Consider the following 24,661-nt stretch of genomic DNA (forward strand, 5'->3'; position numbering starts at 1 on the left):
CATACGCCCCGTTTAAGAAATATAGGGGGTCAAAGTTGATCATTTCCAATCAAAAAATATAGCAGCTTCACATTTATACTCCAATAATAATGTCCAAAAAATTCAGCCGAAATGGTTCTTTTAAGATTTTTGGCTGCTGATTACAAATCTGAAGTCAGATTTTAAAAATTCAAAATGGCGGATTCAATATGGCGGACGAATTTTTCTTAAATTCATCGGATTTACTTGAAACTCGTTACTCGAGGGTTTTTGGGGTCGCTGATTACGAAATTGAAGTCAGTTTAGAGAAATTCAAAATGGCGGATCCAATATGGCGGACTGATTTTTTCAAAATTCATCGGATTTACTTGAAACTCGTTACTCGGGGGTTTTTGGGGTCGCTGATCACGAATCTAACGGTGAACTAACTTTTAACCAACACTAAATCTTCTTTGTCACTACATTAAATCTACATAAAACTTATTTTGTCCTACAATGGACCTATTTTTCCTTACATTGGACCTATATTCTACCTAGGAGCGGTGAGCATCGAGCGGACTGAGTCTCGTTTTAAACAGTTCGGCCTAGAGTTACGAAACCCTGAAAACAAAAGACGATCAGCAGATCATCATTTCATTAACATTCCATTGTGTTGAGGTGGCCGCCCTGGACGGTCTGCACGATAGCAGCGCTCGGAACGACAGCGCTCGAGACGGCAACGCATACGCCATCTAATTTCATTAGATCCGGTTCCGTTCTATTCGCCCTCAGAAAGAGAGAGAGAGACGTCCCGCGTGCACGCGTGCCTTGTTACGATCCGCTATTACATTTTTTATATCAGTCCATTGCATCAGTCCATTACATCTTGCCTTTGCTGGCTGGATTATGCATTACATCTTGCCTTCGTTGGTTGGATTATTACAACTTGCCTTTGCTGGCTGGATTGTCGATTACATCTTGCCTTTGCTGGCTGGATTATGCATTACATCTTGCCTTCGTTGGTTGGATTATTACAACTTGCCTTTGCTGGCTGGATTGTCGATTACATCTTGCCTTTGCTGGCTGGATTATGCATTACATCTTGCCTTCGTTGGTTGGATTATTACATCTTGCCTTTGTTGGATATATTGGATCCGCCATTTTGAATTTTTAAAATCTGACTTCAGATTCGTAATCAGCGACCCCCAAAACCCCCGAGTAACGAGTTTCAAGTGAATCCGATGAATTTAAGAAAAATCAGTCCGCCATATTAGATCCGCCATTTTGAATTTTTAAAATCTGACTTCAGATTCGCAATCAGCGACTCCCAAAACCCCCGAGTAACGAGTTTCAAGTGAATCCGATGAATTTAAGAAAAATCAGTCCGCCATATTGGATCCGCCATTTTGAATTTTTAAAATCTGACTTCAGATTCGTAATCAGCAGCCAAAAATCTTAAAAGAATCATTTCGGCTGAATTTTTTGGACATTATTATTGGAGTATAAATGTGAAGCTGCTATATTTTTTGATTGGAAATGGTCAACTTTGACCCCCTATATTTCTTAAACGGGGCGTATGCTCCTCTTAAAATTTTGCAGGGATTATTGGGTCATCATAAGTAACCATTTGGCATAAAAAAAGTTTCAAAAATCGAGGTACCGAAAACGGGCATTTTTTGCCGATGGTCTTTAAATTATTTATATATGAAATAAGGGTAGAAGAAACCAAAGAAGAGATCGGTTTTGGAGTTTTTTATGCCAATATGTTCATATTGTTGTAAAAGGTCAAAATATCGCATTAAAAAAAATGTCCGTATGTATGTATGTGTGTATGTACAGATTTATGTCCGTGGTTGCTCTAACTTTCGCAAATATTGAGATATCGGGCTGTTTTTTTTTTTAATCGATAGAATATCATTCAAGGAAGGTTGGTATTGAATTTAGTGATGATCGGTAAAGGGGTTATTTTTAAAAAAAATTTTGAATTTTTTTAGAAATGTCCGTGGTTGCTCTAACTTCCGCAAATTTGGAGATATCGATCTATTTCTAATTTTATTATATTTTTCAGTCTTTTTTCTACCCCTATTTCATATATTTAAAACTTAAATTCGGTTAATTAGTTCCAGAGTTATAGACATTTTGGTAAATTTGGCACATATGTACACACATACACACATACAGCATTTTATAGTTTTTAAGTGTGCAAGTAGAACCCTTTGCTCACAAAGCTTCTTCTATGAGGAAGCCAAAAAAAATAAATACTAATAATTATACATTAAATAAAATAAAAGCTTCCTCATATACATTAAATTTATACATTAAATAAAATAAGCTTCCTGTAATAATGAGGAAGCAATGTGCAAGTTTATAATTTGCACCTTTTTCTTTGATTGTTATCTGTTTTAAAAAATGTCGGTATGTGTGTATGTATGTGTGTATGTGTGTATGTGTGTATGTCTGTGCCAAATTTACCAAAATTTCTATAACCCCAGAACTGATCAACCAAATCTTAACGAATTGTATATGAAATAGGGGTAGAAAAGACTGAAGAATATAATAGAATTAATAAAAATTGCTAATAATCAAGGGGTTGTTTTTTAATAAAATTTTGAATTTTTGCAGAAATGTTTGTTTATGCTTTAATTTCCGCAAATTTGGAGATATCGATCTATTTCTAATTTTATTATATTTTTCAGTCTTTTTTACCCCTATATTTCATATATAATTCTTTAAGATTTGGTTGATTAGACTCAGCTTTATACGTGATCAAAGGTCCCTAATTTTTAGAAAAATGTTTGTAATAGCTTTAACTTCTGTAAATTTCAAGATATCGGTTTATTTTTAATTTTGTTATATTTTTCAGTCTTCTCTATTTCTATTTTATATAGTTCTTTAATGCCGGTATTCATAGTCGGGTCTTATATTTAAGTTAAAGACGAGATGCAAGTACTAGTTGCTCTAACTTCCGCAAATATTGAGATATCGGGCTGTTTTTTTTTTTTTTTTTTTTTTTTTTTAATCAATAGAGCATCATTCAAGGAAGATCGGTATTGAATTTGGCGATGATCGGTAAAGGGGTTTTTGCAAGTAGAAACCTTTGCTCACAAAGTTTTCTCTATGAGGAAGCCAAAACAAATAGAGGAAGCTTTGTGAGCAAAGGTTTCTACTTGCACACTTAAAAACTATGCGGAAGCAATGTGCAGGTTTCTACTTGCACACTTTTACTTGTTTTTTAAGTTTATAAGTTTAATAAAAAAAAGGTTAGTAACTTAAAAAATTATTCTTAAAAAACGTTAAAAAAAATTGTAGTTGAAAATGAATCTTTTCTCAGTCTTTTTTTCGTCATTATTGGATTTTTTTAGACTGATTCGGCCTCTTTTTTTTATTCTCTTTATATTTTCGTTTAAATTCACCAATTTTTTGGCGTGTATTTGTTTAAATTAATTAGAAAAAGGTAATACAATACAAAATGGGAGTATCTATTTAAAAAATTTAACTTGGGCCCAACACAGACCCTGAAGCCAAAATCTAATAACAATAAAATCATCTGTTGGCCCCTTTTAAACTCTCCAACTTTTATCTCAAACATTTTTCCAATAAATCAACACTTTCTAAGATATAATTGGCCGTTCCAGAACTTTTGGTACGCACTGTATATGCGTACGCGACACAATTAAATTATGCATATAACGCACAAACGAGATAACTACTCAGCGTCGCACTGAGGTTGCACTGAGTGCACTGATTTTGAGGGACAAACTGACTTTGTGTGAGTGTAAACGCGTGTCTATGGCACGCCGTTTTACTTTTTAATGGCATCAATAATATTCTACACAATATAGAAGTGTCCAAAAATAATTGTTCTAAGAAAAATAGCGATTCTTACTAATGATTTTAAATTATGTCGAACATAATAAAAATTGGACGAATTAAAATTATGTCGGGACATAAAAATAATTCCGAATTTTTATTATGTTCCGACATCATAGTAATTCATCCAATTAAAATTATATCGGAACATAATAAAAATTGTACGGCAAGCCGTTTTACTTTTTAATGCAAGCCGTTTTACTTTTTAATAGCATAATAAATATTCCATTCAATATAAAAGATCAAAAAATAATAGTTTTATGAAAAATTACAATGAATTAAAATTATGTCAAGACATCATAAAAATTCGGAATTATTTTTACGTGTCGATATCATTTTAATTCAACCAATTTTTATGATGTCACGACATAATTTTAATTCATCGAATTAAAATTTGATATACATAATAAAAATTGCATGGCACACCGTTTTACTTTTCAATAGCATAAATAATAATCTATACAATATAAAAGTTTCAAAAAATAATTGTCTTGAGAAAAATAGCGATTTTTACTAATGAATTAAATTTATGTCAAACATAATAAAAATTGCATAAATTAAAATTATGTCGGGACATAATAAAAATTCGGAATTATTTTTATGTCCTAACATAATTTTAATTTCACGAATTAAAATTATGTCTGGACATCATAAAAATTAGATGAATTAAAATGATGTCGACATCATAAAAATTGAATGAATTAAAATTATGTCGAGACATAATAAAAATTGAATGAATTAAAATTATGTCGAGACATAATAAAAATTGTATGAATTAAAATTATGTCGACATCATAAGAATTGTATGAATTAAAATTATGTCGATACGTAAAAATAATTCCGAATTTTTATGATGTGTCGACATAATTTTAATTCATTCAATTTTTATGATGTCTCGACATAATTTTAATTCATTCAATTTTTATGATGTTTCAATTTTTATGACATCTCGACATAATTTTAATTCATTCAATTTTTATGATGTTTCAATTTTTATGACATCTCGACATAATTTTAATTCATTCAATTTTTATGATGTCTCGACATAATTTTAATTCATTCAATTTTTATGATGTCGACATCATTTTAATTCATATAATTTTTATGATGTCTCGACAAAATTTTAATTCATTCAATTTTTATGATGTCTCAATTTTTATGATGTCCAAATTTTTATGATGTCTGAATTTTTATGATGTCTCAATTTTTATGATGTCTCAATTTTTATGATGTCTCAATTTTTATGATGTCTCAATTTTTATGATGTCTGAATTTTTATGATGTCTGAATTTTTATGATGTCTCAATTTTTATGATGTCTCAATTTTTATGATGTCTGAATTTTTATGATGTCTTAATTTTTATGATGTCGCGACATAATTTTAATTTCGGAGCTGGTGATTTTCATCCCACAATATTGGCAGCATTGTGTAAGTAGCGTCGACAGTTCTCACAGCTTGAATTCGATGTCTACGTGTCCCAGGTTGCCGATGACGACGTCTAGATAATGCGCTTCGTAGTTTTCGGTGTCTAGGTGTATTAATACCTTGAATTCGATGTCTACGTGTCCCAGGTTGCCGATGACGGCGTCCAGATAATGAGCTCCGTAGTTTTCGGTGTCTAGGTGTATTAATATCTTTAATTTGATGTCTACGTGTCCCAGGTTGCCGACGACGAGGTCCAGATAGTGCGCTCCGTAGTTTTCGGTGTCTAGGTGTATTAATACCTTGAATTCGATGTCTACGTGTTCCAGGTTGCCGATGACAACGTCCAGATAATGCGCTTCGTAGTTTTCGGTGTCTAGGTGTATTGATACCTTGAATTTGATGTCTATGTGTCCCAAGTTCCCGACGACGAGATTCAGATAGTGCGCTCCGTAGTTTTTGGTGTCTATGTGGCACTATCTGGACCTCGTCGTCGGCAACCTGGGACACGTAGACATCGAATTCAAGGTATTAATACACTTAGACACCGAAAACTACGGACCGCATTATCTGGACGTCGTCATCGGCAATCTGGGACATGTAGACATCGAATTCAAAGTATTAATACACCTAAACACCGAAAACTACGGAGCGCACTATCTGGACCTCGTCGTCGGCAACCTGGGACACGTAAACATCAAATTAAAGGTATTAATACACCTAAACACCGAAAACTACGGAGCGCACTATCTGGACCTCGTCGTCGACAACCTGGGACACGTAGACATCGAATTCAAGGTATTAATACACCTAGACACCGAAAACTACAAAGCGCATTATCTAGACGTCGTCATCGGCAACCTGGGACACGTAGACATCGAATTCAAGGTATTAATACACCTAGACACCGAAAACAACGAAGCGCATTATCTAAACGTCGTCATCGGCAACCTGGGACACGTAGACATCGAATTCAAAGTATGAATACACCTGGACACCGAAAACTACGGAGCGCGCTATCTGGACCTCGTCATCGGCAACCTGGGACACGTGGACATCGAATTCAAGGTATTAATACACGTAGACACCAAAAACTACGGAGCGCACTATGTGGATCTCGTCATCGGCAACCTGGGACACGTGGACATCGAATTCAAGGTATTAATACACCTAGACACCGAAAACTACGAAGCGCATTATCTAGACGTCGTCATCGGCAACCTGGGACACGTAGACATCGAATTCAAGCTGTGAGAACTGTTGACGCTACTTACACAATGTTGCCAATATTGTGGGATGAAAATCACCAGCTCCGGAATTAAAATTATGTCGCGACATCATAAAAATTGAGACATCATAAAAATTGAGACATCATAAAAGTTCAGACATCATAAAAATTCAGACATCATAAAAATTCAGACATCATAAAAATTGAGACATCATAAAAATTCAGACATCATAAAAATTCAGACATCATAAAAATTTGGACATTATAAAAATTTAGACATCATAAAAATTGAATGAATTAAAATTTTGTCGAGACATCATAAAAATTGTATGAATTAAAATTATGTCGCCATCATAAAAATTATATGAATTAAAATGATGTCAACATCATAAAAATTGAATGAATTAAAATTATGTCGAGACATCATAAAAATTGAATGAATTAAAATTATGTTGAGATGTCATAAAAATTGAGAAACATCATAAAAATTGAATGAATTAAAATTATGTCGAGACATTATAAAAATTGAATGAATTAAAATTATGTCGACACATCATAAAAATTCGGAATTATTTTTACGCATCGACATAATTTTAATTCATTCAATTTTTATTATGTCTCGACATAATTTTAATTCATCAAATTAAAATTATGTCAAACATAATAAAAATTGGATGTATTAAAATTATGTCGGAACGTGATAAAAATTTGAAATTAAATTATATTTTATATATGTCCAGACATAATTTTAATTCGTGAAATTAAAATTATGTCAGGACATAAAAATAATTCCGAATTTTTATTATGTTCTGACATAATTTTAATTTATCCAATTTTTATTATGTTTGACATAAATTTAATTCATTAGTACGAATAGCTATTTTTCTCAAGACATTATTTTTTGAAACTTTTATATTATGTAGAATATTATTTATGCTATTAAAAAGTAAAACGGCGTTCTATACGTGTCCGTGTGACTGTAATCTGAACTTCTTGCTGAGAATACTGAGATCTCGAGAAAAATTCACATTTTTAACATGTAAAATTTCGAAATCTCAGTATTGACTGCACCAATCTTAATCAGACTGGTCGAAATCGAAAGCTTGTATCAACGTTATATTAGAAAACTGTGTGTTAGATAAAGTAATCTCAATTTGAAAGCAGGCGTTATGATATTCCCGTTGTCAAGTCACGAATGTAGAGCGTGAAAAAGGGGGGTAGAAAACAAACACATGTATACAGGTACGAAATAACGAGTAGGTCAAAAGAGCGCAAGCAGTCTTTCCGAGAAGTATGATCTCTTATATGTTAGCCAATTTATTATACCTACACATTTATAGACATTTATGAACATTTTTGTATTCATATGCACTGTATTAAAGTTCTGTCTAGTTATAAATCATGTGCTCTTTACTGTCGTAAAAACGATCACTGTGTCATCAGATTTTTAATCGAAGTTTTTTTTTCTTGAGATATTTGATTCGAAAAATTGATTGGCTCAAAAAACTCCGAATAAGCTTGGCCGCGTTCTGTTAGTCGTCTGCTAGATCTCTTTTTATGTATAATACTTGGTGTCGCGACGCTACCGCGTCACTTGATTGTTAATTACAATATCAATGTCGCACGCAAAGTCTGTTAATACTTCTACGACTTGCGCTTGTTTACTATTTACTGTCAGAAAAGAGCTTTTATACATCAAAAATATTTTATTAAATAGTTTTTAATATTTACCATGATCTTCATTTATTTTATAATTTAGTATAACAAAATTTCGGTGGTCGAATTGGTACGACGCCCTACACGGAATGATGGAAGTTCCAGGTTCGAACCCTAGCTAAGGTGATATTTTTCGCAATAAATTCTTTACAGTTTTTTAATAATTAAATTGTGTCGATTTAATTGTGGGGGGGGGGGATGGAAAGGTTTTTTAACGTTCTAATGATAACTGTGTATTAAGTCCGGCTGTGATCAGAACACAGTGAATAGTTGTGTGTTACAATAATACATATAAGAATTAGATATAAATTTTCTGTAACGTCTATTAATGCTCGTATAATGGTCTTACTTCTCATTATAGCCTTGCTTCAAACGAGCGAAAAATTTTCTTATTATAACAAAATTTATTATTAATTACAATATCAATGTAATTAATACAACATTTTCGATATTTACGTGTTATATTCATTTCTTTACATTAACATTATATACAGCACGCAAAGTTAATACTTTTTAAGCATTGTTATTGACTGTAACTGGCAATGATTATAATCGTAGCAGCGATTATACTCGTCGTGACGAATCGTCACCCCATTTTTCGACCAACGATTCTTGGTCATTTTTAAATTGATGTAATTTTAGATGCTTATAATATAAGCGTCTTGATTAAATAATAAAATTTATTGCGAAAAATATTACCTCAGCCAGGGTTCGAACCTGGAACCTCCCTCATTCCGTGCGAGCGTCGTACCAATTCGACCACCGAAGCATGTGGCAATATTCATCGCAATAACAATGTAAGATGGAACGCCGATTTTTCAGTCAACGGTGTAAATCATTGCCAGTTACAGTCAATAACAATGCTTAATTGTATTTATTATTCTCACTGGCGAAGCAAATGTTACTTATTCGGGTTAATACTTTTTAATACGACTTACGCTTATTTATTTTTGCTTAAGTTAGATGCAGTGTATATATAATTACAATATAAACTAATCAATAGCTTCATTACAAAGAATATACTTAACAATATTATAAAGAAATTAAGGAACAAAAATGCGTAGACATCAATCAGATTTTGTTCTACCCAGCTCTGAGACCTCAGCGGCGTTGCTAAAGTTCCATTTGGATAGCGGGCTGTGTATTCAATACTTCAAACAGCTAAATCTAATGGCGGTATTGGCCGACCTCGGAATTCGCTGGATAATTGTTTCATGTTTTTCGTATAACTGTACCAAAAAATGTTTACTGTTAATAATGTAATAAATACAAAAATTTTATCTGAATTAAAGAACGCATCTTAATTAAAAGAAAAGCTAAAATATGACAGAACACGTAAACAGCACAAAAGCTAAACTTTATATAATTTATTATTTTATAAGCAACAGTATTTACAGAAATTAGTAAATCGATTATACTGTATTAAGCATTAGAGTTCAGATATTATTTAAAATGTAACTAATATTGCTAATTTACTGCTTAAATAATAAGTATTAAAACATGATCGAAATATGATACCTTTCATTGTAAAGTACTTCTTCAACTGCGTGTAATATAGACTGCGTGGACAAAGTTTCAATTTCCAAGTATATATATATATATATATATATATATATATATATATATATATATATGCCAACGCCTTTAGTTACTAATATTCTTGCATTGGATTTTTGATCCATGAAGAAAGGCATTACAATCATTGGTACATCTTTCCAAATGGCTTCCTGCGTACTCAGAAGACCACCATGTGTCCAGACTGCTCTTACATTTTTATGAACTAAACATAAAAAAATGTAATAAATACATTATAATATATTATAATAAATATATTATAATAAATATATATATATATATCAAATGTGTTATAGAATAAATGATAAATCTCAACTATTATGATGGAAACCTCACATTGATACAAACATTTCATTAGCTGAACATGTCTCTATGGAACTAATGTGATGAACATTTTCAGTCAACAGTTCTGTCGCCTACATCATTTTTAAACAAAAGGCAAATTTCTTATTTTAATAAAAATTGCTGTCTTATTATAAAGAGATTATAATTGTAATAATTAAAAACTAAAATTGCCTTAGGATTGAGAAAACAATTAAAGAGAAAAAAAATTATTCAGACATTACAGTGAGATAATCAGATGAATTTAATGAAACAAAAACTAATTATCTTATATGTATGTATGTATGTATCAGTTTATTGCATGTCCCCGTAGGGTACAAGGCGTTTTTTTCTGAGGAACGTACCCAAACCTCTTATACAAGAATTTCCCTTCGTTCATTCCCTGGCCATGTGCGACCTCACATTTAATCTTTTTCCCTTCCCTTAACCCTCTCCTCTTCTTTCACGTCTTCGTTCGTCTCCCTCCACCTCGTCCTGTCTCAGTTCTTCCTTCCTGTCTACTTTCTGCCCTGGGTCTGTTGATCCTCTTTCACGCTCCTGCGGAGTTTTTCCTCCAACTCTCTCGTGATCTCCTCCTCCTCCGCCCTCCTCTCACTCCTGCCCTCCTCCTCTCCTCCACTCTCTCTCCTAATCTCCCTTCCCACTCCGCTCTCTCTCTTATTCTCGCCTCCACCGATCTGTCCTCAACTATCTTTACCCTTACCCTATTTCTCGCTTTCCTTCTTGCCTCTAGAACCCTCCCCTTCTCCTCTTCATTCCCCAGCCTAGCCATCCACGTTATCCAATCCCACTTAGACCTCCTCCCATTTTCCTCATCCTCCTTCCATTCTATCTCCCTTCCATCCACCTACAATCTCCTGTTTTCCACCCTCGTTCTTCTTTCTTTGTCCCTCTCTTCCTTCGCCTTCTCCAGCATCCTCCCCCTTGCCCTCCTCTCTTCCATCAAAAGGACCTCGTCCACCCCAATCCCCCCCTGCAGTCTCACCTCCCATCACCTCCATCCACTGTCCCTCTTCGCCGCTCCTGTTCTCTTCCGTCTCGCTTCTCTCCTCGTCTCCTTCCCTCCTTTTCATTTGCCCTCTCACCACTGTGCTCTCCCCTCTTTCCACCTTCCCTTCCCTTCTCTCCGGCTCTCTTCTTATCCTCTCTAACTCGTCCGCTATTCTGCCCCACACCCTCAACATCCCCTGGGACTCCTCCATCTTTTCTCTCCGTCCTCCGTCCCCCCTTCTTCGCGCTTCCCTTCTCCTCCCTCTCTACGTCCCCTCTCCTCGCCCCTCTCTCTCTTTGTCTCTTCCTCTCTCGCCTCCTCTCTCTGCACCTCCCTGGCTCTCCTCCTCTGCCCTCCTCCCTGCTCCTCCTTTTTTCCCTTCGCTCTCCGTTCACACACCCGGCTCCCTCCACTCGATTCCTCCTCTCCCTGCAAACAAAATCTCCTTAAAACTTGCTTTCCAACCTCTTTCTCCCTCTCCTCTCGCCCCTCGTGCTTGCGTGTGTGTGTGTGCGTGTGTGCGTCCGCTCTTTTCCTCGCTACCCTTGTCGCTCTCTTAAGGCTATTCTACAATTGCGTAAGCGTGGTCGTAAATGGTTGTAAGAGTGTTGTACGGCGTGGTTGTAGAGCGGTACTGCGGTTGTAAAGCGTGTTGTGGAAGATGGTTGAACTTCATCTTTCACGACTACGCCAGATGTGAACGTAAGAGCCAACCAATCAGAGTGCTGTTACGCGTCATCACGCCGCGCGCTGCTATAATTGTTTTTGTCGAAACAGTAAATACACGTGATCCGAACCGAAGACCGCTATAAAGATTTCAAGAGTCAAGTTATAACATTCTTTCTCGGCATCCGAAAGTATTCTTTTTTTCTATTGTAGTGTTTTTAGTACGTGTTCATCATGGAATACGAGGAAAGTGCTCAGTACGAGGAAGATGAAACTTTTTTAAACTTATTATCGTGTAGAGAATTGATTGGGCTGGTGAGAAGCAACGAGTTATTATGGAAAAAACGATGCATTTCACACAAAGATCAACAAATGAAAAGTTTGTGCTGGACGAGTATCGGAAGTGCCTTGACCTCTGTACTTTCCACTGCACTCTGATTGGTTGCTGTAATCAAGTTTACAACGTATCGTTACTTTATTGTAGACTGAACCGTTGTACAACATTCACGACTACTACTACTCCTACTCCTACAACCTTACGCTTACGCAATTGTAGAATAGCCTTTACTCTTTTTCCTGTCCACTCTCGCCTTTGTCACCTTTGCCCTTCCATCCGCCATAACCATCTGCCACGTGCTGTCCTTTCACCTTCCCGCATCGACCACATCGACCTGCTCGACTTATCGATTTATCGATCCATATTGTGCACCCGCCTCTACCTTCGTCGGTCGCCTCTTACTCCATCTCCTCCGCCGTCGATACCTTTCTCCGTCATACGTTCTCTTCGCCATCGGCCATACTGCTACCTGCACTACCTGCATGCGTTCTACGGACGTTGGCCGTTCACCTCCTCGATCGACTCATCCTCTTGATTCATCGATTTCACCCGCTCCATTTCATTGGCCGTCGTGCTGAGCTCTTGTGCGCTCGCCTTAAGGGGATGCTAAAGCCGTCCAAATTACCGACAATTCATTTCAAAGCTCTCATTTTGAAACGGCTTTACAGATCGCAAAATCCTTTTACAGGAGTAAAGTAGAGGTACTAATGAAGGGTGGGATTGTCAAATAATTAGTAATAATTGAAAAAAATTTTAAAATGCTGTCACCTCAAAACCTTATATTCTGATATAAACAGTTGTATACGTAATATGTACGAAATTAAACTTTCCCACCCTTCAGAAGACGTGCACAAACAATAACGTACCTTTGAAATTGAGATTGAAAGCCTGGAATAAAAATGAGAGCTTTGAAACGATCGTGTATATTTTTCACAAAAATATTTACGCAGAGCAGCAATTATGTCACAGCAGTAGTTCACGGATCTTGCGAGAGATGGCGAGATGGCGCACGCAGCTGTGGGCAGTTTCGGGGTTGGCTACATTGTCTGGTTTCTACTACACAGCAATCGAACCAGGACAGATATATGATACAGATATCTCGTTAGGCATTTTTACATTTTTTTTCAATTATTACTAATTATTTTACAATCCCACCCTTCATTAGTACCTAAACTTTACTCCTGTAAAAGGATTTTGCGATCTATGAAGCCGTTTCAAAGAACGAGCTTTGAAAGATATGTGGTACAGATATCGCGTCAGACATTTTTACATTTTTTTCAATTATTACTAATTATTTTACAATCCCACCCTTCATTAGTACCTAAACTTCACTCCTGTAAAAGGATTTTGCGATCTATGAAGCCGTTTCAGAGAACGAGCTTTGAAAGATATGTGGTACAGATATCGCGTTAGGCATTTTTACATTTTTTTCAATTATTACTAATTATTTTACAATCCCACCCTTCATTAGTACCTAAACTTTACTCCTGTAAAAGGATTTTGCGATCTATGAAGCCGTTTCAAAGAACGAGCTTTGAAAGATATGGGGCCCGATTTTCTATCTACAAACGTATGCGTAAATCTGCTCTAACAGAAAAACTGCAAGCTTATTGGCTAAAAACTGTGCGACAGAGAGCAAATCAATTTGCAGCCTTTCTGTTAGAGCAGTGTTTGCGCATATGTTTCTCGTTAGAGAATCGGGCCCATGTGGTACAGATATCTCGTTAGGCAATTTTACATTTTTTTTAATTATTACTAATTATTTTACAATCCCACCCTTTATTAGTACCTAAACTTTACTCCTGTAAAAGGATTTTGCGATCTATGAAGTCGTTTCAAAGAACGAGCTTTGACAGATATGTCGTACAGATGCCTCGTTAGACAAGGACAGATATCTCTCGTATTATTATTTCTTTCTCTATGTATGTAATTTGCATGCACCCATTTATTCCTCTTTCTCTCTCTCTCTCTCTCTCTCTCTCTCTCTCTCTCTCTCTCTCTCTCTCTCTCTCTCTCTCTCTCTCTCTCTCTCTCTCTCTCTCTCTCTCGGTGAGTATAAGGTGCACGTCTGTTTGTCGTTCTCACCAAGATACAGCATATCTCTGCTGCTGGCTGCCTTCGGGCAATTTTTGTTGCAGGCATTGATGAGCTTTGCTTCATTTCGTGAGCTATCATTCAATTTTTTGCCAACTTGACACCTAGATGCTTATATTTTATGTGACAAGTTCTATGGTTTTTCTAACCTATTTCATGGATTGCTGAGTTCATCGTGCTTGTCGGACGTCGTGGATCTGATGCGCATGCGCTGGCTGTCGCGCCGTTTCCGTTCGTCTGCTTTTGGTTGGCGTGCGTGTGATACCCACTTCTGTCTGCTCATTGGCTGATCTTATGTACCAATCTTAGCCGTGCAGATGCAGTCGTGCCAATCTACTCTTTTCCGTTGATGTGCTTTCGGTTGGCGGGCGTGTGATACCCACTTCTGTCTGCCCATTGGCTGGATTTTATGTGCCAACCTCAGCCGTGCCGACGCAGTCGTGCCAATCTGCTTATTTCCGTGTTCAATTTACACCTGAAACTGCTGAGTGATATTTGCTGTACTTTGCAAGAGACATTCGACTATTATACAGTGATATTTGCTGTACTTTGCAAGGGACATTTGACTATTATACAGTGAGTGAATTTGCTGCAATTACTCATGCAGCGTGCGTGTGCTAGGTGCAGCAAGTCGGTTGTTGGTCAATTGGTCTCGTGTGGTGAGTGCGGTAAGGCATTTCATCCGGGTTGCGTTAAGGCGTATATTGTAACTAAAGCCGCGGGCGCCTGTTGTAAATCTCGACTTGCTATGCCTATCACGCCGAGGGAGGAACAAGGTGCACATGCCTTTAATTTTCCGGCTTCTTCATCGCCTGCAGTCGATAATGTCTCGCTCCCTGGTACTCAGAGCAATGCGCAAGCGAATACTAACGAGCTTTTACGTGGATTGATCGAACAGTTAAAAAAGTCTGATTCAAGGCTTCCTGCCTTTATTGAAAGTCAGCAGAGGACTAACGATGAAATAACGGGTAAACTTGATCAACTGAATGCAATTTCAGAGATGGTTGCTAGCAATTCTCTGCGTATTGCTAGCCTAGAACAGGAGAATACTGTTCTTAGAAATGAATTGCTGAACCTACAAACTGCTCGGTCAGTCCAACAAACCAATGAAGCGAACGAACTTATTGTGTCGGGTCTGCCGGAGGTGCCTTCTGTCCCTCCGTCTGAGCTTGCTCAAAACGTGCTCGTTGCTCTTGATGCTTCCGTAGCTCTGCCACATGTTCTTAATGTTAGAACCGTTCGCAAGCCTCTCCCTGAATCTGCTCGGGATCAACCGAAAACTGCTGCCGCTAACAGCTCTCTTATTATCACTGTCACCTCTAGCGCTGTTCGTGAAGTCATTATCTCGAAAAAACGTGCTAAGGGTATTCTTAGGCAGAGGGAGGTTTGCGGTAACGATTCTGATCGTGTAATCAATGTAAATGAACTACTCTCCAAAGAGATTTATGAATTGTTGCAACAAACAAAGCGGGTTGCTAAAGAGCGGTCATGTAAATATGTATGGGTCAGGGATGGTCGGATTTGCGTACGACACTCGGACGGTATGCCTGTTGTCCATATAAATTCTTATGCTGATCTTAGTAAGCTTAACTGACCATGCCTGCCTCGTCCTCAGAATAGCTTTAATCGGGATACATCTAAATTCTGCATTGCCCAGTTCAATGCAAACTCTCTTCGTGGTCACATTGAGCTTGTCAGACTTCACTTCAGTTCCAATCTATGTCATGTCATTTCGGTATCCGAAACATGGCTTCACGAGGGTATTTCGGATGAGCTTGTTGCCTTGAATGACTATTTTTTGATTCGACATGATCGAGTTGGGCGAATGGGTGGAGGTATTGCTTGTTACATACATAAATCACTTAAGGTTAAGCTCATTGCGACCTCTAAGGGAGTTGATATCAACGATCCGGAATATATTATAATTGAGATTCGTTTGCTTAGTGATGAAACGGTGTTGTTCGCGTCGGTCTACAGGAGACCTAAGGGAGCTCTGTTTCATGACTTTACTCATTCCCTTACAAAAGTCTCTCATTTGTATAAAAATATTGTCGTAGGCGGCGATTTAAACTGCAATCTTTTGACGAACAGCTTTGAAGCAACCTACTTGCGGGAACTAATGTCAAGCCTTTCTATGCATATCATACATTCTGATGCAACGTATCACACAGCTACTGCTGACTCTTGGCTAGATGTTCTTGCAGTAGACGACAATGAAAAAATCCTGGCGTTTACTAAATCCGAGTATCCGTTTATAGCCTGTCACGATCTATTAGAATTGTCGCTTTCACTTAGCACGAACTTAACTTTTGAGCGTACAATATCAAGACGCAGTTACCGGACCATTGATGGTGATGAGTTCCGAGATCATCTTCAATCCTGCATGGATAGTGCTGAGGTACAAACATGCATGCAGACTATAGCTAATCGTAGTTCTGTTGGCCTCGATGACCCGACTAGAGTCTCTGGAGTTGATAAGCTTTGTTCAATGCTATCCGAAGCCTTACTTGGAACACTTGATGTATTTGCTCCCGAGCGTACATTTACTATCAGGAAGCCTCCCTTACGGTGGCTCACAGATGAACTTAAGGCTCGGATCCGCATTAGAAATCGGCTATATAAGCAAGCAAAACGTTCCAAGAGCTTGCTTGGCTACGCCACCTACAGGCTTTTTCGTAATCAGCTTAACACAGATATTAAACGGGCCAAAAGTGAGTATCAACTCAACTCTATCAAAAACATCAACGATCCAGCAAAACTTTGGAAAAAACTTGCTCGACTGGGTCTTGTAAAATCAGCCTCAGTTTCACCTCTACAGTATTTTACACCTGATCAACTCAATTCTTTTTATGTGTCGATTTCAAATGCTCAGTCGCCTTGCTTGTATGCCGATTTCACTTCTGCCATTGCTCTAGTTACTCGCACATCTCTACGTCCTGAATTTGTTTTCTCCACCATATCGCCATGTACGATTCTTAGGCTCATTAACCACTCCATTCATATGCGTCGGGCTCGGATGGTATACCGCTTTTTATTTTGCGCATTGCATGGCCCATGATTTCGTAGTGTCTCACTGTTTTATTCAATCACTCGCTTAGATCTTCTTCCTTTCCGTCTCAGTGGAAGCGTGCGCTCATTCGCCCACTTTCGAAGATTCGTATACCTCTGTCCCCGTCTGATACGAGACCAATAGCCAATCTACCCGAACTGTCAAAATTACTTGAAAGGATTGTGGCTTTGCAAATTACAGATTACCTTATAGAACATGATCTCATCAATCCCAGACAGTCTGCATATCGACCTGGTTACAACACTCAGTCAGCATTATTACGGGTATGTGATGACATTAAGGAGGGAATCGAGAATGGGCTTATTACAATCATGATCCTTTTCGATTTTAGCAAGGCGTTTGATACTGTCTCCCATTTTCGCTTACTCATTAAGCTTAAGGAGATCGGTTTTTCTGATGCCGTTCTGACCTGGATATTTTCTTATTTAACTGGCCGTTTTCAAGCTGTGGTTGACGATGCTGGTAACTTCTCAGAGTGGCTAGCTACGTCATCAGGTGTTCCTCAAGGCTCTGTTCTGGGCCCGCTTTTGTTCTCTCTCTTCATCAACGACATTGGAAGTGTCTTGCTGTATGCACTTTATATGTTGTTTGCTGATGACATTCAAATTTATCTTAAGTGCTCACCCGCCAATATTTGTCAAGGATTAGAACTAATCTCTAGAGATGCGAATGCTATTTTTAACTATGCTCAAACTAACGGACTCAAACTAAATCCTGCCAAATCAAAAGTGCTTATCTTTGGAAGTCAAGCTCACATTAGAAATATCGATCTCAGTCTGTTACCGCCTATTACAGTAAACCAAGTACCTCTTCCTTTTGTGAGTGAAGTCAGGAATTTAGGCGTTAATTTTACATCGACTATGTCTTGGAAAAAGCATGTGTTACATGTTTTGCAAAAGGTCCATTATGCGCTGCACAAACTAAAATTTAATAGAAACTCCCTTTCAACTGAATTGAGAGCCAAATTAGTTACTACCCTGATAATCCCTCACATCGACTACTGTTGTCTCGTCTATCATGGCCTGAGCAATGAGCTGAATGCCAAACTGCAGAGATTGGTAAACTGCTGCATTCGTTTTATTTTCGATCTTAAATGGGACAATCATATCACGCCGTATAGACGTAGACTGGGTTGGCTCTCAGTTGAGAATAGACGGTTGTTTTTTCTTGGGTGTCTAACGTATCGTATCCTTTTCTTAAATTCTCCATCTTACCTAAATGAGCTTTTCGTGCCTTCTGATCCAGCGCTGAGACGATCCGAGCGCCTAGCAACGTCATCACAAGTATTTCACGTCCCGTCTTGCAGAACTACGACGTACATGCACTCCTTTCGCCTGTCCTCAATACGGTTTTGGCATACTCTTCCTGATAACATTACTTCAGCATCGTCTCTTGCATCCTTCAAGAGCCTTCTCCGTTTGTTTTTATTTACATCAGAATTTGTCTGATACTTTTATCCTTCTGTATGAATCGCTCAGTGCAATGTTCGTATTATCTAGTCAAATGCTTCTAGTTTGTTGCGTTACACAAATTATCATTTGTTATGTATTGTGTACGTTTATTTAGTTTTAAGTTATACATAATTATGCTTATACTTTTGTCTATGCGTTTCCATTTAGTTTTAAGATGTACATAGTTAGTTTTTGCTTTTACTCTGGTGTTTCTATTTAGTTAGCTACATTTAAGATATATAGTGGAATTGCGACATAATTGCCATCTTGTCTTTGTATTATCTACAGACTGTAACTTCTAATATTATGTCGAATTCTAAGTTTTGCTATTCTGTAATTTTGCCCTATAACTGTGTTTGGGCATATTAAACAAATCAATCAATCAATCTCTCTCTCTCTCTCTCTCTCTCTCTCTCTCTCTCTCTCTCTCAGGGGGCATTGATGGCTCTGAGTTCTGTGATCATCTTCGTTCTATCGACGGCACGGTACGGGCTCAATTGGACGGGTTGTCTGGGGATGCTGATGTGGATGGAATGTGTGGAGTCTTGTCCAGCAACTTGTTGGGAGCTCTTGATATCTTTGCCCCCGCTTGCGTCCTATCAATTAAGAGGCCCCCTGTACTTTGGCTCACTCCGGAATTGACTGCTCGGTTACAAATTCGTGATCGGTTGTATAGGCGAGCTAAACGTGCCAAAAGTCTCTTAGGCTATGCCACATATAGACTTTTCCGTAACCAACTTAATATAGACATTAGGCGTGCTAAGAGTAAATTTTACTACAGTTCTCTCATTGGCATTACAGACCCTGCTAAACTTTGGAGGGAGCTTGCTCGGCTGGGACTTGCAAAACCGACTCTCACTTCTCCTCTACATTTCTTCTCGCCCGACCAGTTGGGCTCATACTACGTGTCTGTTACAAATGTTCAGCCTGTTTGCACTCATTTTAACTTTATCTCAGCCATTGCTTCAATCTCTCGTCCTTCTGATCGTCCTGAATTTGTTTTCTCGTCTATCTCACCTTGTGAAGTCCTTAAACTTATGTCTGAGAGACCTCTTCCTGTCCATATTTAATCGCTCGCTTGATACTTCGTTGTTTCCATCTGAGTGGAAGAAGGCATATATACGTCCGCTTTCTAAGGTTCGTACACCACTATCCCCGTCAGACACAAGACCCATTGCGAATCTACCCGAACTGTCTAAACTTATGGAGAAGATTGTTGCTATGCAAATATTAGGCTGCCTTAATAAACATGACATACTCAATCCAAGACAGTCTGCATACCGCTTAGGGTTTAACACTCAGTCGGTACTTTTGCGCGTTTGTAATGATATCAAGCGGGGGATTGATGATGGATTCATAACCATCATGATACTGTTCGATTTCAGTAAGGCATTTGACATGGTTCCCCATCTTCTATTGCTTGTTAAACTTAAAGAGATAGGCTTTTCTGATGCTGTTCTTAACTGGATTTTCTCCTACTTAACTGGCCGTTCTCAAGCTGTTATTGACGATGCGGGTAATCTCTCTGAATGGTTATTTACTTCGTCTGGAGTCCCTCAAGGCTCCGTTCTTGGTCCTCTGCTTTTTTCTTTGTTCATCAACGACATATACAAAGTTTTGCGTTATGCATCTCATATGATTTTTGCAGATGATATACAAATCTATCGCCTTTGCTCACCTGCTGATATCCTCAGCGCTCTAGAATTAATTTCTAAGGATGCCCAAGCTCTTTTTAACTATGTTAATAAGAATGGACTTAAACTCAACCCGGCTAAATCCAAAGTCATTATATTTGGAAGTCAAGCGTATGTCAATGCAATTAATCTTAGTAATTTACCACCTATCCTTGTTAACAATACGCCTCTTCCATTTGTGCATGAGGTGAGAAATCTTGGGGTTGTGTTTACTTCCGATCTCTCTTGGGCGCGACATATCTCATTGATTTCACAAAGGGTCCATCATGTGTTGCATAATCTCAAGTTTAACAAGGGTTCTCTTTCCACCAATCTTAGAATCAAACTTGTCTCTACTCTGATTATGCCCCACATAGACTACTGTTGCCTAGTGTATCATGGCCTGAGCGATGGGTTGGATACTAAATTGCAGCGACTAACTAACTGCTGTGTTCGTTTCATTTTTAATTTAAAACGTGACGAACATATTACGCCTTACAGGCGTCAGTTAGGTTGGCTTTCTGTTAGGAATAGACGCTTATATTTTCTGGGATGCCAGATGTATCGTATTTTGCATTTGTCTTCTCCTACATATTTACGTGAACTGTTTACTTCTCCTGATCCTTCTCTTAGAAGGTCCGATCGCTTGGCTGCTTCCTTCACTTCATCTTTCCATATTCCTGCTCATAGAACTGTCACATACAGAAATTCATTCCAGCTTTCCGCCATATATTTTTGGCACTCACTTCCTAGCAGTATTACATCAGCATCTTCCTTAGCATCATTCAAAGGTCTTCTGCGTCTATTCTTATTTTCATCCGAATTCGAGTGATCACTTCGCTTACGGGTAACCCATGCCATGTTCCCTCTATATTTTTGTCTTCGTTACATTTAGTCTTAAATTAGTTTTTAAGTTGCGCTAGTTATAAGTTCTTGTTGAATGTTTGCGTTGCATGTAGGCTGAGAGTGAGCCTGTGTATCCTTGGCATTATTATTATTATTGTTATTATTATTGTTCTGTATTTCGATTTTTGTATTTTACTTTTTGCCCTTTAGCAGTAGCTCGGGCATATTAAACTATATCTATCTATCTATCTATCTCCCTCTCCCTCTTTCCCTCTCTCATTGCTGTCCCTCTCTCTCTTAGTACACTGGGTAGCGTATACACTTAGTATGGTAAAATCAGGATTTTTTGGAATTCTAGGGTATATTTGAAGAAAGAAAAACGGTAATGTTATTTAGGACAAAAAACTTTGTTTATTATTTCGTTGATAAAATGTGGAGAAATGTAAACGAAAATACATATATAAATGAAATATATGTTTTTTTTTTATTGTTACTGTCTCGAAAGTAAATAATATTACATATAAAACCGTAATGCAATTGAACATATATATTCATACACACGCACACGCAATCGCACGAGCACGATACGCATACGCACATAAATATATTATTTTTATTTTTTTTTGTGGGCCCCAGGCCCCGTCCACGATGACGATGTCACGGACATGGGACTTCTCCAGGATCATGCTCCTATTACTTTGTACTAACAATAAGAATAATTCTGCATAAATTTTTATTTTGTGCCTTTATATCATATGTATTTTTCAAGTAAAGTGCATTTGCAGAATTTATGCGATGGAAGATGCACACACACACACACACACACACACACACACACACACACACACACACACACACACACACACTCACACACACTCACACACACTCACACACACTCACACACACTCACACACACCCACCCACACCCACCCACACCCACCCACACCCACCCACGCACGCACGCACGCACGCACGCACGCACGCACGCACGCACGCACGCACGCACCCACGCACGCACGCACGCACGCACGCACGCACGCACGCACGCACGCACGCACGCACGCACGCACGCACGCACGCACGCACGCACGCACGCACGCACGCACGCACGCACGCACGCACGCACGCACGCACGCACGCACGCACGCACGCACGCACGCACGCACGCACGCACGCACGCACGCACGCACGCACGCACACACGCACGCACGCACGCACGCACGCACGCACGCACGCACGCACGCACGCACGCACGCACGCACGCACGCACGCACGCACGCACGCACGCACGCACGCACGCACGCACGCACGCACGCACGCACGCACGCACGCACGCACGCACGCACGCACGCACGCACGCACGCACGCACGCACGCACGCACGCACGCACGCACGCACGCACGCACGCACGCACGCACGCACGCACGCACGCACGCACGCACGCACGCACGCACGCACGCACGCACGCACGCACGCACGCACGCACGCACGCACGCACGCACGCACGCACGCACGCACGCACGCACGCACGCACGCACGCACGCACGCACGCACGCACGCACGCACGCACGCACGCACGCACGCACGCACGCACGCACGCACACACACACACACACTACGTTAACGCGAGCGTTACTTCTGTAGTAACTTACGATATATCACTCGTTTACGCGGAGTAAATTATCGTAAGTTACTACAAAATCCCGTTTACGCAAAGGAATTATCGTAAATTACTACAGTAGAAGTAACGGTCGCGTAAACATAGTAACAGACTCACACACACCATGTGTTTATATGGGGCGTTCCACGCCAAATCGGACACCATTTGGGTTTTGCATCTTCGATTTTTTTGAAAATTTTTTATGTTAAAAAAAAAAGGATAAAGAATTTTACTTTATATACCCCAAGGGGCCTTAAAGGGCGTTTTGATGGGACGTACCCAACCCTAACCTCCAATTCATCCACTACCTTACTGTTTCCTCCTTTGGACCAACGGTTTAACGTCTCTTCCGAAAGACGGAGCCCAGTTTTTTCTGCATCTTGCACGGAGAGGCGCGGTTTTTTCGGAAAAAAACTTTTCCATGTTACATGGCTCTAGTGGACTCGAACCTGGTTCCTCAGATTACGAGTCTGGCGCTCTACCACTAGACCACACCGCCGCCCTGAAAATTTTTTATGTTATAGTATTGGTTGAAAGAGGCCTCCATGATTTTTTTCAAATTTTTTTGTCAAACCGTTTTCAAAATATCGATTTTTGAAAAATTACGTTATTTTTTTTTAAACGCCCATAAATTTACAAAACATGGGCCAAATGAAACGTTTTTTTTTTTCCCAAAAAATTTTTTGTTAATTTTTTTTAACTGTATTTCTATAAGATTTTGAAATTTTTGACACAAATTTTTGATTTACCAAAAACACGTACTGATCGATTTTCTCCAAAATTTTTTGTAAAAAACTATCATCGATTTCACAACTTTTAAGCCTAAATTTATAATGAGATAATAACGGGATCTATTTTTTTTTTCGATTTTTTAAATTTCCATCTTTTATTTATCCGTGCTGAAAAATATCTGAAAAGAAAAAATAATTTACACAGGAACTACTATTAATAATTATCTAAGACATAGTGATTACTTACTAAATAGTTTACAAATTGATTTCAGAAAAAAATACAGTGAAATTAAAGCGTTTATTATTTATGCTTGATAAATTTTTTTTTATTAAGTAGCGTTTATTTTTTTACACGTTTAAATATTTTAAAAATTCGAGATTCAACAGATGATGAAAATTGTTTAAATCTTAAAGTGCCTTCTCCGTCTGGAATTACACAATGATATTTCTGCGTTCCTGTTATTGTCTTAGCTCTAATATATCGCTTGTCTAATGATTCTTTGCTCTGAATATAATCTTTGTTAGAGAAGAATTGCGCATATTTTATCATTCAGCTTTTAGAATAATGATTGTGTGTGTGTATTGCATAACCCATGAAACCTGAGAACAAAATCGGTCCTTTTCAGGGCCATAATAATGTGCAAAATCCGATCGCGCAACCTTCTTACGGTGCACATTGGATAACGCTAATCCCGACGGTTCATACTGTTATTACTGTTATTCATCAATACATTAGGTTATTAGGTTTTATGGGTTATGCAATACACACACAAACACACACAATCATTATTCTGAAAGCTGAATGGGTGAAATCATCTGTGATCGCGTGATAAAATATCCATATCTTTGAGGTCTCTTGGAGCAAAAATTCTGCTTTAAAGAGAGTTGTTGCCTTGAGAACTTTTGATCAAGATGACATGAACAACATTTTCCCAAAGTTTCAGACAAATTCGCCGAGAACCTATTTCCATAGGTTTTTGTGCGGGGTCCTTTGAAAATCTTATAGAAACACAGTTTGAAAATATTTTTT

At 38.3% G+C, this 24,661-nt stretch overlaps 1 long non-coding RNA gene across 3 annotated transcripts in view; it reads right to left on the reverse strand.

Annotated features, from left to right (window-relative positions):
- Nucleotides 1-7,930: 7,930 nt before the first annotated feature.
- Nucleotides 7,931-24,661, reverse strand: part of LOC143902856 (uncharacterized) — a 40,216-nt gene continuing 23,485 nt past the window's right edge. The window contains exons 1-4 of one of the 3 annotated variants that reach the window (XR_013258516.1): nucleotides 12,338-16,667; nucleotides 11,098-11,532; nucleotides 9,714-9,975; nucleotides 7,931-9,424 (exon numbers count right to left, since the gene is read on the reverse strand). This is a non-coding gene — a long non-coding RNA (uncharacterized LOC143902856). Of the gene's footprint in view, nucleotides 9,425-9,713; nucleotides 11,533-12,337; nucleotides 16,672-24,661 lie in introns of those variants that run through there. The other 2 variants (XR_013258514.1, XR_013258515.1) reach the window with 2 other exon arrangements.

This window comes from Temnothorax americanus, unplaced genomic scaffold (genome assembly GCF_048541705.1).
Source record: "Temnothorax americanus isolate GAGA-0224 unplaced genomic scaffold, ASM4854170v1 Scaffold40, whole genome shotgun sequence".
NCBI classification, from domain to species: domain Eukaryota; kingdom Metazoa; phylum Arthropoda; class Insecta; order Hymenoptera; family Formicidae; genus Temnothorax; species Temnothorax americanus.